Here is a 10218-nt window from a genome sequence, read left to right on the forward strand (position 1 = left end):
GGGGTTTTTCTGGGATCCCCATAATATGGCCAGAAAAACTGGGATGGTGTTGCTGAATGCATCAACAAAAAGATGGAGTAGGTGGAAGAGAGCCCTGCCCCACCTTTTGTATAATGGCCGAGTCCTGGTCATTAAAAACATTTTTTTGCCTTCTTGACATGTGAAGGTTTAGGATCAACAATGTCTCATAGTGTGACCTCAACTGTTATTCATCAAATTATCTCTCGCTCATGTTGTTGACCAAAATGATTGAAACCCTATTCTGCAGGTTTTTCTTCTTTTCTTCCCATTGAACAATACCGTAATTTATTATTTTGTCTCTTTAACCTTAATTTATTCTTCGATAGACCTTTCAGTTCAATAGAGCTCCAAAGACTTGTCTTTTTCATTATCCTAGATGCCTCTGTTTCCAATGTGTTTTGTTACTTTCAAGGAAATGTACCTGAGCACTGTATATGAAATAGTGTTTAAATAGCTGCTGATTGGGATGAGGAATGCATTTGTTAAGGCATAATTTAGGGGATAACTATTTTCAAAACAATATTCACTAAATAGGATACCACCCATTTTTCATTGTTTTTGGACCAGGCATTTTGTATGGATTTGTGGCATTTTGTATACAGTATATATACAAGCAAATATAACCCATCGCTTCGCTGATGGAGAACATTGAGACAAGGGGAGTGGGGAGGGAAGTGGAATCAAGGAGGGTGGGAGGGGGGTGCTCCCATTATTAAACACGTGCCAGCATTAGTACATGATTGAACAAAATTGGGTACTTAAAATAGCATTTTCAAATTGGTCATACTAAACAATGCCTGGACACCGCCCAGAGATGCCCCTTGGGGATGGAGGGGCTTTGGGAGGAGGAAATCTTGAGGGAAGGGGAAGAGAAGGAATGGCATTTTCCTTCAATCATCAAAAAATCCGTGCCAGTGTTCGTGCCTTAATTTACTTTTACACATACGATAAGCTCTAGAATCTCTCAACCTGAGACGAATTACAGAATTGATCTGAGCAGCAGTTCTGACTGCTAAAAAAAAGAAGAAGCTTTCATTTGTCCAATTCACACATTCTTTGACACCTGTTCCTCTCCTTGACCTTCTGGAGAGTTGTATGGAGGTGAAGGAGTTTGGGTGGATGACAGCATGAGGGGAGGGGAAGGCAGTGTGAGGGCAAGGGGAGACAGTGTGAAGTCGTGAGGGAATGGGAGGCAGCGTGAGTGGAGGCGAGTGTGAGGGGAGGGGAAGGCTGTGTAAGGGGAAGGTAGGCAGCACACCAGGGCATTACTGAGGTAATAAGATGTGCCCAAACAGCAATGGCTACCTTTTCTTGAGACGAATTGTGGAATTGATCTGAGCAGCATTTCCGTCTTCTTTAAAAAAAAAAAGTTTAATTTGTCCAATTTTAACATTCTTTGACAGCCTTTCCTCTCCTTGAGCTCTATAGAGTGGTATGGTGGTCATGGGGGTTGGGGGGAAAGATAGCATGAGGAGAGGGAAGTGTACAGGACTTGAGTGCTGTAAATGACTGCGTCACACCTGCATACCCCTTAGTTCCAAATCCTGTTACAGTCCTATCAAGCATTCCAAGCAATCGGGCCTGCCTGATTACAAGAAACCCTTTTATTTGCATTTGCACGAAGTACGAGGCTTTGCACAATCTGTGTTGGCTCAGAAGCATGGGGACAAAATGTGGCCCATCACATATTATAGCACTAAATTGGATCAGGTGGCTCAAGGATTCACACCATGTTTGAAAGCAGCGAGTGCTGCTTCACATGCGGTACAGGCAACAGAATCTCTTGTCGTGGGACACGCTTTAACCCTCATGGTGCCGCATGCCATTACTGCAGTGTTACTAAAGACTAAAACGTAGCACTTGTCAGTGTCACGAGTGATGACGTCTGAACTCTCACTGACAACTCCATCGAACATCACGATTAAGTCTTGTCCTCCCTTGATCCTGTTTCGTTGTTACCCACAGAGTAAGATGGAGAACCTCACGATTGTGAGGAGGTGATCATGCACACGTGTCTGCCCCTCCCTGATTTGAGAGACACGCCAATCCAAAATTCCGAATTGATTTTGTAAGTTGATGGTTCATCTTCTTGGGCACCAGATGGATCTCCATTAACAAGTTATGCAGTTTGTTCTGAACACAAAGTAATTGTGAGTCGGAAATTGGCTCCGAACTGTTCCGCACAGCAATAAGAGGTGTTTGCTTTAATTCATGCATGCTGCTTAGCAGAAGGCCGAATTGTGACAATTTACTCCAATTCGGGTTCTACCTTTGGTGTTGTACACAAATTTGGTGCTTTGTAGCATGGGTGAGGATTTATAACATCCAATGGTGCTCCGGCGAAGAATGCTTAGTGGATTGCTAACCTGTTGCAGGCAGTTATTTTGACTTTCCAAATTGCAGTTATCAAGTGTGACGCCCACACTGATAGGTCTGATGATGTTTCTCGGGGAAATGCAAGAGCAGATAAAGCTGCTAAAGCCACGGCCATTTCCCAAGATGCCCTATTGGTATCACAATGTGCTTTAACACCAGCCGCAACTACGCCATCTCTTGATGATGTTACTACTTTACACGTTGCTGTTAGTACAGCAGAGAAAAAATTGTGGATAATGTCTGGATGCTAATTTGATGACGAGTCCAAGCTATGGAGATTGATGTGCATCAAATGGATGAGACATTGCTCACCTTTTGTATTGCCTTGAATCATGCCGAGAGAGGCTTCTATGCCTGGTGTTGGCATAATGGTTAGGGTAGTGGGCTTTGTATCCTGGGGTCCCGAGTTCGAATCCCACTCAGCGGTTGAATTAATACCAGGTGGGGTTAACTTGGCCTGTCATCCTTCCGAGGTCAGCAAAATGAGTGCCAGCTTGCTGGTATACTGTGTCGGAGTGGCGACCCGTCCAGGATTGTGCACAATAGCCAAGGAGACTGCTTAAGCAGCACCAACGCTCTGCACAGTGTATGGTCCCAATCTCTCTCTCTCTCTCTCTCTCTCTCTCTCTCTCTCTCTCTCTCTCTCTCTCACACACTCTCTCTCTCTCTCTCTCTCTCTCTCTCTCTCTCTCTCTCTCTCTCTCTCTCTCTCTGCTATGGAGGTCACCCAAAAAACCAGGTGGTGGCTCCAAAGGCTCTATTACCTTGGCTAGCTTGCCTAGCGCACGGTGCTGTCCATACTAGCAAAGGGGAAATGTGTACATCAATTGGGAATCAATAGTATGCCCTGGGCTTCACTCAAATTGCAGAACAATATGGTAGGACATGCCAAGTTTTCCAAGAACGTATTCCTGGGAAGGGGCCTCAGATGGCCCAAGGGGGGCATGCCACCCCCCTTGCCACTTTCGTGCATATCCAAGTAGATTTTGCCCAAATGCCAAAGTGTTGTGGGTTTGAGTATATTTTGGTTTTGTTAGATCTATTTTCCAATAGATCTACCCCTTTTCTACAGGGGTAGAGGCATACCCCTGTAGAAAAGCAGATGCGACTACTGTTGTCAAACTTTTGATGAAAGATTTTGTCTATCAAGGAACTTGTTTTTCAGCCGAAGTGGTGAAGGAGTTGTGTAGGGCCTTGCAAATCAAGCAGCACCTATATTTCCCTGATCACCAAAAGATCAGCAGGGGCAGGAAAGAGACAGAATGGGTTTTTAAAGAACAAACTAGCAAAAATTTGTAAACAGGCTGGGCTAAAATGGCCTGATGCCCTGCCAACAGCTTTAATGACAATGAGATTGACCTCTAATCGAAAAACAGGTTTACCCCACATGAGATTATAATGGGAAGACCAATGAGGTTGCCTCACTCAGCTCCATTATCTGTAAAAGAGATGGATGTGCATCAAATGGATGAGACATTGCTCACCTTTTGTATTGCCTTGAATCGTGCCGTGAGAGGCTTCTATGTGCAGATGAAAGAAGCCTTACCTGAGCCAGTCACTGCTGATTGCCATGGCTTCAAACCTGGGGATTTGGTCTATGTAAAGACTCATAAAAGAAAGAACTCTCTACAGCCGAAGTGGTGTGGGCCTTTTCTAATCCTGCTGACGACCCACACTGCTGTGAAAAGCCAGGGCTGAGCAACATGGATACACGCCTCCCACTGCAAATGAGCTCACAGCACGAAAGATCCCGAGAAGAACACTTGAATGATCACCATCTTGGGACTGCTATGATAGCCTTCCTTGTTACATGCTTATGTGCACCATTTGTTTTGACTTGTATGGTAAAGATGGGGATATCCCCATGACTGATAGGGCTGATAAGTACTACTCATAATAGGGGAGACTTATAGATTCATTTTATATATACTTATATATCGCACACCTTACATAGCTTGTCACATCACACATAGAAACAAAAGAGGCTTAATTAGTGAAGTAGAACTACATAAGGCTACACTTAGAATGGATTTGCAAAAGAGTATAAGAGTACACTCACACCCTGATGGACTAAATGGGACTTATACTTATCTGGCTTTTTCTCTATACCATGCTAGGCCCGGTCACACCTTGACGTTTTAGCCAACGTATGCCGATTTTTGAATTTTTTTTCTAAAACGCTGGCACACGTTGAATACGTTATGGGTAAGTTTTGATAACATTGAGAGCACGCTGAAAAACACTGCCATACGTCGTTGTACGTTGGCTTTAAACGTTGTACTTTTTGGTTGTCCTCAAATTTTTTCATGCTTGAAATTTCACGACATATGCCGGCGTATGACTCGCACGTTCCGCTATGCTGGCCACAAGTTGTATGCACGGTCTGCGATCGTTGACAGACGTCAACACATGCTACTTGTAAGTTAATCATAAGTTGAGACATGCCGAGGTAATGTTTAGCGTACCCGAAACTTATTTCTAACCTATGATTAACGTGTTGTTGGCACGTTACGCGATTGTTGCCACACGTCGACAGACGTTACTTTTAAGTTACTCATAGGCTGAAAGACGTCGGTATAATGGATCGTCCTTGCGTCAGCGTACACGGCCACGGCCAGGACACTTATTTGCAGCATTCTTCAAACTTTTCTTCGGCATGACGAGGATGTTCACACTTCGATGTCTAGCTTGGCTATGATTCCAATTGTCCATCGGCAGCGTCTATTTAAAATAGTCGAGTTTGAGCGTTTTAACACGTTCAGAAGAAACGCTTCAAATTTCCAAACCCCAGCGTCAAAAAACAAAGGCGAGTGACAGCAATTTAAATCGTTCATTGTAAACAATGAAACTAGCTGAGTGGAACCGTTTAAAAGTCGTTGAGTGTAAAAAAAATCCAATTGTTGAGCGCAAGCGTCTACTTTCAATAGTGGAGATGCAGCCATTTAAATCGATGAGTGGCAGCCTATGAACCTACCCGTGGACACGTGGACGCAAGGACGATCCATCATAACCCACACCCTCCCCCTCACCCTCACCTACTACTGCCAACATGAACAAACTACTACTAATACGAATACTAATACCAATACTAATACTGATACTGATACTAATACTAATACTAATACTGATACTGATACTGATACTGTTACTGCTGACATGGACATCGACTCAAAAAGGACTCGAAAACACTGTTGAGTTCCCCTTTTATGAACACCATTTTTATATACCAATTCCCAAAACCGCTGGGAACACGTCTTTATATGGCAGTTGTAAGCTAGAAACACGTTCATTTATTTTTTTGTCGACCGGAAGACGTCATTGGAATACGTCTACATACGTCGATGTGTGTTGGGACTACGTAAAGAATTGGTTCAAAGCACGTCAAACATAAGTTAGAAATAAGTTTCGCGTAAAAAAGACATTACCGCGACGTGTTTCGACTTATGAGTAGCTGATAAGTAGCCTTTGTGGACCTGTGTAAGCGTCCACATATCGTGTGTACAACCTATCCCCATCGCATGCGGAACGTGTGTCATACGCCGAGTACGTCGTAAAATTTTGAACATGTTTAAAATTTCTTGACGTACTCTACTTACTACGACATATGATAGCGTACTTTAGCGTTCTACTCACGTATACCAAACTTACTCATACCGTATTTGACGTGCCCCCAACGTTTTAGACACATTTTTCTTAGGTCGGCATACGCTGGCAAGATCGCCAAGGTGTGACCGCGATGTTGACACTTCCATTTCTACGGCAGTTATGATTCGAATCGTTGTGCGTCAGCCTTTTAATAGGCTACGTCACGACATCGTCGGCGATGCGTGCAACGCGCTATGCCTAAGTTAGACTATCGTTGGGCATCGGTTGTGTAGGCCGACAACAGGTTCAGCATTCGTTGGTATAAGTTATCTATAACACAACGAAACGTTCTGTGTCCGTTACCAATGCGTTATACATAAGACCAAGTCGCTATGAATACGTCCGAATCTTTAAAAAAAACATCAAAAGTTCAACGTAAGCCAGCGTTTTACATACATTTTAATACGTTGCCACCGCTGGCTAAAACGTCAAGGTGTGACCGGGCCTTAAGGCTTTAAATAAAACTAGTTGTTGGGTCTGCACTCACACACCCCATTCAGAGGTCAGTGGGATATCATTGTTAGCGATATCATTTAATTTGAGTGAATGGTGTGGATATTGGGTAAGATGGATGCATGAAAATAGAATAAAACAAACCATGATAAGGAATGGGAAGCAGGATGGTAGACCAGGTAATCACTGATGGGGCTAAGAAGTGCCTGTGATGAATAAATTTCAGTAATTGGTACTAGCCTAATTTCAATTTAAGTAAAATGTCTCCATATCTATCTATAATTCCAGCAATCTCTGTGTGTGTGTCGGTCTGTCTGTTTGTCTGTCTGTTTGTCTGCGACTGCCGTTTCTCGACGACCGCCGGTCCGATCTCATTGAAACTTGCCAGGAATATTGCCGGGGACACGCCGATGTGCCTTTTCGAGGTTTGATATCAATCGGACGAGCGGTTCCCAAGTTACGGCCATTTTATTGCATTTTCAGTGTTTAAAAGGTGTATATATGGCAGCTGAAGGTGTCGTTCCACCTTCTCACCTTATCATGCTAATTTTTTCCCAAATTATTTAAAAGTTTTCGAGGTTTGATATCGATCGGACGAGCGGTTCCCAAGTTACGGCCATGTATCTGTGAACCAATAACAGGACACGGTGCTATGACGTCACGAATGACGTCACAATTAATATTTATTTAATTAATAAATTTTTTTGAAGGATTGACGTCACAATTCTTCTTCTTCGTTTGGTATGACATCACAATCGACACTGGGGACCTGGTTATGTGCCTTTTCAAAGTTTGATATCGTTCTTCCTCATCCATTTCAGCTGTTTCCCAAGTGTCTCCCAAGGTTTGAAAGCTGTTCTTTCCCAAGGTTTGAATTAATTAATTAATCCCAAGGTTTGCTTATTATTTAATTATTAATTTATTTAATTATTTACTCCCAAGGTTTGATTATTATTCAAATTATGAATTAATCCCAAGGTTTGAATTTTCCCGAGGGAAACAGCTGTTTCTCAAGGGTTTGAAAGCTGTTTTTTCCCCAAGGTTGGAATTAATTGTTGTGCTTGGTAGACATTTGTGAATACATTTACAGAGAGAGGGGCGAGAGAGGAGGGGGGAGAGAGGGGGCGAGAGAGGAGGTGAGGGGGGGTCAAGAGAGGGGAGGGAGAGAGGAGGGGGACAGAGGAGGGGGGAGAGAGGGGTGAGAGAGGGGAGGGGGTGAGAGGGGGGCAAGAGAGGGGAGGGAGAGAGGATGGGGGAGAGAGAAAGGCAAGAGAGATGTGAGGAGGGGGGCAAGAGGAGGGGAGAGAGAGGGGGTTGAGAGGGTGGGCAAGAGAGGGGAGGGACAGAGGAGGGGGAGAGAGAGGGGTCATCACAATTCTTCTTCTTCGTTTGATATGACGTCACAATTGATGCTGGGGGACCTGATACTGCAGGCACGAAGCTGCACATACTGGCACGCACCTACGGGCCCACCCCTATGGGCCCGCACTAGTTTTGTTTTAAATCAAACAAAAGAAAAATCAAATTTACGTCTAGTGCAGAAATTGTTGGAGGAAAGAATGGTAGGTAACTGAATGCAAGAGCTTTGTTAATGAAAATCGCACAATAGGACGACACGCAGCATTAAATAACACCTAGTTTGTTTGTGGAAATTGAGCCTATCCATGGCTCCCAGTTAATTGCACAGGGTCATGTTATCTTGCTTACATAATACCACATATGCGCCTGCTCACCCAGTCACCTTTTGAACACCTGAAACGAGGTAAACGGAGTTTCACATCAACTGAACTCTTCTTTATGACCCTTTTCCCCAGTTTCAGAGTTGGCCAGACTGCCAAAGGAATTGCAGAATTGGCTGTCTCTTTGGAATTGCTTGCGACTGAAACTGCAGATGGTTTGGTAGAAATTAACTCTGAGGTAGTCGCTCTGAGGGAAAGGCAGGAGGGAATGGCAAAGCAGCATGAGGGAATGGCAAGGCAGTGTGAGGGGAGGGAATTGAAAGGCAGCGTGAGGGGAGGGAATTGGAAGGCAGCGTGAGGGGAGGGAATTGGAAGGCAGCATGAGGGGAGGGAATTGGAAGGCAACGTGAGGGGAGGGAATTGGAAGGCAGCGTGAGGGGAGAGAATTGGAAGGCAGCGTGAGGGGAGGGAACTGGAAGGCAGCATGAGGGGAGAGAATTGGAAGGCAGCGTGAGGGGAGGGAATTGGAAGGCAGCATGAGGTGAAGGGAAGGTAGTGTGAGGGGAAGGGAAAGCAGCGCGAGGGGTGGGGAGGCAACGTGAGGGGTGGGGAGGCAGTGTGAGGGGTGGGGAGGCAGCGTGAGGAGTGGGGAGGCAGAGTGAGGAGTGGGGAGGCAGTGTGATGAGTGGGGAGGCAGCGTGAGGAGTGGGGAGGCAGCGTGAGGAGTGGGGAGGAAGCGTGAGGAGTGGGGGGGGAGCATGAGGAGTGGGGAGGCAGCGGGAGGAGTGGGGAGGAAGCGTGAGGAGTGGGGAGGCAGTGTGAGAAGTGAGGAGGCAGCATGATGGGTGGCGAGGCAGTATGAGGGGTGGGGGGGCAGTGTGAGAAGTGGGGAGGCAGCATGATGGGTGGGGAGGCAGCATGATGGGGGGGGAGGCAGCATGATGGGTGGGGAGGCAGCGTAAGGAGTGGAGAGGCAGTGTGATGGGTGGGGAAGGGAAGGTAGTGTGAGGGGAAGGGAAGACAGCCTGAGGGGTAGGGAGGCAGCGTGAGGAGTGGGGATGCAGTGTGAGGAGTGGGGAGGCAGCATGAGGGGTGGGGAGGCAGCATACTAGGGCATTACATGGGCAATAAAACATGCCCAAACAGCAACGTTTTATTGAGATGAATTACAGAATTGATCTGAGCAGCATTTCCGACTGCTTAAAAAACAAAAAGCTTTCATTTGTCCAATGGCATGGTGCCATGCACATCAACACTGAAATGCTGTATCTGAAGAAGATCAATTGGTTTTTTTGAAAGCCATTTTCTCTTGCATGTTAGTGATGGTTAATCTCGTGTTTTGTAGTAGGCTAATGCAGCCAATTCACCCTATTTGGTGGTGGATCCGTTATGATATGGGGCTGCCTGTTATGGTTGTAAACTTGACCTGTCACTAAGCCTGGTGTTGGTTTTGCGGTTAGGGTGGTAGCTTGGGAACCTAGCATCTTGAGTTCGAGCCCCGTTTTTCCACTGAATTAACACCAGTGGGTTGACTCAGCTTGTCATCCTTCTGAGGTAAGAGAAATGAGCACCAGTATACTGGTAATAGGGGCACTGCATCAGCGGCAAAGCTGCACCCCTAACCAATGATGCAACCAGCAGCCAAAATGACAGCACACAATGGGAACCTGTCACTGTACCGCGTAACCGAAGAGCTGTAAAGTACTGTTGGGACATTTTGGATCCTATTCTTTTACATTTTGACAACAAACCACTTCTCTAAAGATCTGTATTCATGAATTACAATTCTAGACCCCACTATTCTCATGCAGTAACTGACTTCTCGTAATCACACATTGTGCTGCTAGCACCGCCATTATAGAGTTATCGTGTTCTTTGGTGTAAAATTATGCCTTTACTGACACATTCATTGTGATTTTTTAAAAATCAAGAAAACCCCTGAATTTGTCTGAAGTGACTTTATGAACAGGTATACTTTACCACAACATGGTTTCATTGTTGATAAATATCCCTGATGTTGGCTTAATTGTTAGGTTGGTGGGTG

The 10218-nt window shown here is 45.2% G+C and overlaps 1 protein-coding gene across 2 annotated transcripts in view; it reads right to left on the reverse strand.

The window, feature by feature from the left end:
- Nucleotides 1-10218, reverse strand: part of LOC147033003 (hemagglutinin/amebocyte aggregation factor-like) — a 104263-nt gene that overhangs the window by 26135 nt on the left and 67910 nt on the right. The gene's annotated exons all lie outside the window — the stretch shown is intronic.

This window comes from Eptatretus burgeri, chromosome 2, assembly GCF_056783735.1.
Source record: "Eptatretus burgeri isolate ZD-2024b chromosome 2, Ebu_testis_v1, whole genome shotgun sequence".
Classification (NCBI taxonomy): domain Eukaryota; kingdom Metazoa; phylum Chordata; class Myxini; order Myxiniformes; family Myxinidae; genus Eptatretus; species Eptatretus burgeri.